Below are 5,868 nucleotides of genomic sequence, written 5' to 3'. Positions count from 1 at the left end.
GAAAAAAGGCATACAGATACAGGCTTGTTACATACCCCAAGGGCAACAAGTGAAGCACTGCTCCTTGGGAAAACAGGAAGATGCAGAGCGATGTCCACAGAAAAAAAAACAGAAAATGAAAAATCAAGGAAACAAAGAGTTCTTAAAGCCATGAATGTATAGTCCAAAAAGATGCTGCACAAAAGTTAGGTGCCAGGCTAGAGGTTATCCCACTGGGTCTGTGAATGGCTGAGTCCTTCTGTCAGGCAGTGGGATGTCTTTACAGGTAAAATCCAGATCCAAATGGAGGAATAGCATACAAAGTGGTTTTATTTAAAAAAAAATAAACTACAAACACATGGAAAATACACTTGGGAAGACTAGGCAAAAGAGAAAACAGAAACAGAGGAAACAAGTTGACAGAAAACTCAGAAATGAAGAAACTCAGAAGCACAGAAACACAAACAAAAAACAAGAACAAGGCACATGGTTGGAGCGAGGAACACGGCGAGGCCCTTGGAGGAGCGAGGAACACAAAGGCATAGCCAGATGTGCTTTAGACTCAGAAATGCAGAAACTCAGAAACACAGAAGCACAGAAACACAAACGCAAACACAAACACAAAGACAAACATACACAAGGACTCAGCAAAAAACAAGCACAAGGCACGTGGGGGGGAGTGAGGGGCATGGCGAGGCACGTAGGGGGATTAAGAAACACAGCGAGGCAAAGTGGGAGCAAGGAACACGGCGAGTCATGTGAGGCGAGGAAAGAACATGGTGAGTCATGTGGGGCAAGCAAAGAACAAGCGAGTCACGTGGGGCGAGCGACGAACACAACAAGGCATGTGGGGGGCTAGAGAACATGGTGAGGCACGTAGGGGAAGCAATGAACACTGCGAGGCACCTGGGGGGGTGAGGAACATGGTGAGGTATGTGGGGGAAGCAAGGAACATGGCGAGGAATGTGCGGGGATCAAGGAATACGATGAGGCACGAGGGGGGGGGGGTGGGGAAGATGGTGAGGGGAGAGAGGAACATGGCGAGGCACTTGGGAGGAGCGAGGAACACAGAGGCATAGCCAGATTGGCTGAGCAACATCCAAAGCCGAGCAAAAGGGCCGTGCGATGTCCACAGTTGAGCAGAAGGACCAAACCGAAGGGCCCAGCAACTTCCACAGCTGAGGGACAGCCCAACTCACATCCAGAAAGGGAGGGAGGAAGGGTAAAATCCTCCACCAAAGGCCGGCACCGAGTCACCTCCAAGACAGGAGCAAGGTAATGTCCACAAAAAAAGAAAAAAGGCATACAGATACAGGCTTGTAACATACCCTGCGGGCAAGAAGTGAGGCAGCATCCTGCTTGGGAAAACAGGAAGCGATGTCCACAGGAAAAAAAAACAGAAATCAAGGAAACAAAAGGTTCATTAAGCCAGGAATGTAAAGTTCAAAAAGATGCTGCACAAAAGTTAGGTGGGTCTGTAAATGGCTGAGTCCTTCTGTCAGGCAATGGGATGTCTTTACAGGTAAAATCCAGATCCAAATGTAGGAATAGCATACAGAGTGGTTAAATACAAACACATGGAAAATACACTTGGGAAGACTAGGCAAAAGAGAAAACAGAAACCAGGAAACAAGTTAATAGAAAACTCAGAAATGCATTCATTCATTCATTCATTTTCTACCACTTATCCGAACTACCTCGGGTCACGGGGAGCCTGTGCCTATCTCAGGCGTCATCGGGCATCAAGGCAGGATACACCCTGGACGGAGTGCCAACCCATCGCAGGGCGCACACACACACACACACTCTCTCATTCACTCACGCACTCACACACTAGGGACAATTTTCCAGAGATGCCAATCAACCTACCATGCATGTCTTTGGACCGGGGGAGGAAACCGGAGTACCCGGAGGAAACCCCAGAGGCACGGGGAGAACATGCAAACTCCACACACACAAGGGGGAGGCGGGAATCGAACCCCGACCCTGGAGGTGTGAGGCGAACGTGCTAACCACTAAGCCACCGTGCCCCCACTCAGAAATGCAGAAACTCAGAAACTCAGAAACACAGAAGCACAGAAACGCAAACGCAAACACAAACAAAAACAAGGATTCAGCAAAAAACAAGCATAAGGCACGTGGGGGGAGCGAGGAACACAGTGAGGCACGTGGGGGGAATGAGGAACACGGCGAGGAAAAGGGGGGAAGCAAGGAACACGGTGAGTCACATGGGGTGAGCAAAGAACACAGCAAGTCACGTGGGGTGAGCAAAGAACACGGCGAGGCATGTGCGGGGAGCAAGGAACACGGTGAGGCACAAGGGTGGAGCGAGGAGTAAAGGCGTAGCCAAAAGATTCTGGCTGAAGATTGAAGATTGTGAAATGCAGAAACTTAGAAACACAGAAACGCAAACACAAACACAAAGACAAACATAAAGAAGGACTCAGCAAAAAACAAGCACAATGCACGTAAGGGGAGCGAGGGGCATGGTGAGACATGTAGGCGGATTGAGGAACACGGTGAGGCAAAGGGGGTGAGCAAGGAACACGGCGAGTCATGTGGGGCGAGCGAGGAACACGAGGCACCTGGGGGGGCGAGGAACATGGCGAGGTATGTGGGGGAAGCAAGGAACATGGCGAGGAATGTGCGGGGAGCAAGGAACACGATGAGGCACACGGGGGAGAGTGAGGAAGATCAAGGAAACAAAGGGTTTTTAAAGCCCAGAATGTATGGTCCAAAAAGATGCTGCACAAAAGTTAGGTGCCAGGCTAGAGGTTATTCCACTGGGTCTGTGACTGGCTGAGTCCTTCTGTCAGGCAATGGGATGTCTTTACAGGTAAAATCCAGACCCAAATGCAGGAATAGCATAAAAAAAATGGTTTTATTAAAAAAAATTTTTTTTAAATTACTACAAACACATGAAAAAATACACTTTGGAAGACTAGGTAAAAGAGAAAACAGAAACCAGGAAACAAGATGACACAAAACTCAGAAACACAGTAGCACAGAAACATAATCACCAACACAAACAAGGCAAAAAACAAGCACAGGGCACGTGGGGGAAGCGAGGGAGACGGCAAGTCAAGTGGAGGGAGTGAGGAACATGGGAAGGCACGTGAGGGGATTAAGGAACACGGTAAGGCAAAGGGGGGGCGAGCGAGGAACACGGCGAGGCACCTGGGGGGGTGATGAACACAGAGGCATAGTCAGATGGGCTGAGCGATATCCACAGCCAAGAAAAAGGGGAGAGGGATGACCACAACTGTGCGGATGTCAGCGTGATGCCAACCCTCATTCAGAAAGGGAGGAAGGGACGGAAAAATCCTCCACCAAAGACTGGAACTGAACTCCACCACACGAGCAAAAAAAAAAGAAAAAAGGCAAACAGATACAGGCCTGTACCATCCCCCAGACAAGAAGTGAGGTGGCATCCTCCATGGGAAAACAGGAAGATGCCCACAGAAAAAAGAAAACCAAAAATCCAGAAAAAAGGGTTCCAAAAGGCCAGAATAGACCAAAAAGATGCTGCACAAATGTTAGGTGCCAGGCTAAAGGTTTTTCTGCTGGGGCTGTAAATGTCTGAGTCCTTCTGTCAGGAAATGGGATGTCTTTCAGGTAAAATCCAGACTCAAATGGTTGAAAAATGGAAAAAAAAACTACAAACACATGGAAAAAACACTGGGAAAGACTAGGCAAAAGAAATAAGAAACAGAAACCAGGAAACAAGATGACAAAAACTGAGAAATGCAGAAACTCAGAAACACAGTAGCACAGAAACAAACACAAAGACAAAGACAATCACAAACAAGGACTCAGCAAAAAACAGGCACAAGACAACAGGTATATATAAGTACAATCACAGAGACACAAGGAACATGTGTGCAGAACCTGGAACAGATTAAGGACATGGCAAGGCTAACACATCATACACAAAATAAAAAACAAATGCACATGGCACAAGATAAAATATGGCTCCTGAATCATAACTCTCACCTCGACTAGTCTAGTGGAAGGATCCTGAACTAGGTAACTAGCTGCTATTCGCACCATCTGGATTTGGCTTCTCCTGACCCTGCACCATCCCAGCCATGTATCATGACCTAAGCATCTTCTCTGCTATCACCTATTCACATATTCTCTGTATCACCTGTCCGAACCTCAGAGAGAGGCCATGAACAAGTACTTTCAAGAGTCCTCGACCACAGGGATTATCCATCCATCATCCTCTCATGCGGGGGCAGGCTTTGATGGACAAGACATTGTGGCCAAAGTCTTTTTTGGTGATTGTACCAGGGTGCTAGTGTTCTATGATTTTATGTGGAGCTAAAATATCTAAGGTGTAGTGAAACTCTGACTCTGAAGTAATCGCGATCCAATAAGGGTGATACTTCTGGGAGAGTAAATCTTGGTAAACCTCTCTGCATTAGCAGATGTAAACGTATGTTTAACCTGGTGACGTGGCAAATTGCATATATTGTGTCCATGATGCATTTTAAACAAAATTAGATAATAGTCTGAAATAGCTTCAGATTGTGGTAGTGTGAATATATTTTCTATACTTAATCCAAAGGTTCGAAAGGGGTCCTGTTGTGTTATGATTAACTAAATCCAAGATGGACACAATGCTGTTCACAGAGGATCTTTAAACTTATCAAAATATAAATATTGAATATTAATATTAAATTCTCCAACAATGAATGCTTTGTCTAAAGGAACAACTACGATTGAAATCAAGTCCTCAAATTTACTGAAACATTCAGAATATGGCCCCAGATGTCTGTAAATTGACTTGGTAGACTTTTTTGTGACTATGTTAAATTTGTTTAAAGAACTTCAAATGTGTTGAATTTACTGATTCAATGAATCTGTACAAATCTGTACAGATTCTGTACAGATTTGTGTTTGGGAATAAATAAATATAGGTAGGCGTCTATGAAATGTCTAGACATAAGTATATGTAGTGCAAATAGTTCCAAACGTTCAGTGATGGTGTTTTTTGGTGTTCAGTTCTCTAATGGCTCTGGTGTAGAAACCGCTCCTGAGTCTGTGCATGATGTGATGGACCTGAAGCATCTGCTAGATAGAAGGTCAAATAGGTGGTATACAGGGTGTGTTGAGTCTTTAAGTATGTTGTTTGCACTGCTGTAGCAAAGAGAGCTAAATAGTTTTTCAGGGAGGGTAGTGAGCAGCCGAAGATTTTTTGGGAGGTGTTGGTCATCTGAAGGCCTTTCCTGTTTGCTGTGGTGGAACTGGTGTACCATACAGTGATACAGTATGTCAGCACAATCTCAATAGAGCAGCAGTAGTAAGACAATAGCAGATCCTCTTGTAAATTGTTTTTCCTATGAATCCTCAGGAAGTAGAGTCACTATTGTGCCTTTACCAATACTGTGGTGTTCGTAGTCCAGGAGAGAGTATAATCAATATGTGTACCCAAGAACCTGAAAGTGGGGACCCTTTCCACACATTCACCATTGTTTTAGATCTGATCAGGAACTGTGATATACTTCTTTGATGTCATATGAAGTCTGTGATAAGGTCTTTTGTTTTTGCATTGTTCAGGATGAGATTGTTTTCTGGACACCATAAAGCCAGTTTTTGGACTCTCTGAGATGAAACACCTACAATTGTGTCTTTGTTGTTGGTGGGATGAGTGTATGCCCAGTCCTAGTCATAAAAAATAGGGCTCAACAAGTCCTTAATCCAATGGCAAGTGGGTTGATAAAGTCCAAGGTTATCAAGTTTGGTGACAAATCCACTTGGTATGACTATTTAAGGCAGATTTGAAGTCTACCCATAGGTTGAAGATCTTAGTAAAGACAGCAGAGAGCTGGTTTGCAAATTTCTTCAGAACCCTTACTGTCACACCATCATGGCCAGCAGCTTCCT

This window comes from Tachysurus vachellii, chromosome 12 (genome assembly GCF_030014155.1).
Source record: "Tachysurus vachellii isolate PV-2020 chromosome 12, HZAU_Pvac_v1, whole genome shotgun sequence".
Taxonomy (NCBI): domain Eukaryota; kingdom Metazoa; phylum Chordata; class Actinopteri; order Siluriformes; family Bagridae; genus Tachysurus; species Tachysurus vachellii.
The sequence above is the reverse complement of the archived record's forward strand: the minus strand, read 5'-3'. Positions refer to the sequence as shown.